The sequence below is a fragment of the Octodon degus genome, unplaced genomic scaffold (genome assembly GCF_000260255.1).
Source record: "Octodon degus isolate 3935 unplaced genomic scaffold, OctDeg1.0 scaffold00140, whole genome shotgun sequence".
In the NCBI taxonomy this organism is placed as follows: Eukaryota; Metazoa; Chordata; class Mammalia; order Rodentia; family Octodontidae; genus Octodon; species Octodon degus.
In genome coordinates, this window is record NW_004524716.1 from 2,840,198 (window position 1) to 2,841,311 (window position 1,114).

Sequence of the window (1,114 nt, forward strand, 5' to 3'; positions counted from 1 at the left end):
ATCGCATGAAGCAGAGTCAAAGAGATATAGAGGAAATTAAAACCTCAATCACAAGCCTGCAAAACCGTTTAAGTGAAAGTGAAGACAGAGTTTCAGATCTTGAAGACGTTGGTGCAGCTAGTGAAAAGGTAAGAAGGATCTATAAAAAACAATGAGGATGCAGGAAAGAATAAACCATCATCTGCAAGATGATACAAAGATGAACAATGTGAGACTAATAGGCATCAATGAGAAAGAAAGAGTCAATACAAATGACATTTAAAAAATATGGGCAGAAGTAATAGCAGAAAACTTCCCAAATATGAGGAAATAATCTGACATTCAGGTAACTGAAGCATACAGAATGCCAAGTAACCTCAACCCAATTAAAAACACATGGAGACATAGTCAAGATCCCAGAAATTCAGCACAAGAATAATATACGGAAAGCCACTAGAGAAAAGAAGCAGATCACATTCAAAGGAAAACACATCAGAATTATGGCTCACATCTCTTCACAAACCATGAAGGCAAGAAGAGAATGGAGCAGAGTACTTCAAATACTCTATGAAAACAAATACCAGCCCAGACTACTATACCCTGCAAAACTCTCAAGTTTGATGGAGAAGTGAAATACTTTCAAGACAAAGAACAGCTAAAGAATTTTGTGATGAGAAAGCCAACCCTACACGGGCTAACAAAGATGTTCTAGAGAGGGACCAAAATGATCAGAATTCCACGAATGAGATCAGAAGCAACCAACTAAATAGGGGAAGCAATAAAACACAGGAGAAAAAGGAGTAAATGACAACAAGTAAATAACAAGTCCAACATAAGGCAATACATCTCAATTCTAACCATCAATGTACATGGACTCAGTTCACCAATTAAGAGAAATAGACTGGCACAGTGGATTAAGAAACACAATCCAACAATATGCTGTATACAAGAAACACATTTAACTCATAAAAACATTCATAGGCTAAAAGTCAAAGGATGGAACACAATACTACATGCACCAGCACCTCAGAAAAAAGCAGGGGTAGAAATCCTATTCTCAGACAGTCTCAATTTCAAACCAAGAATGATCAAGTGAAATAAAGAAGGCCACTATACACTGGTTAGGGGAAAAATG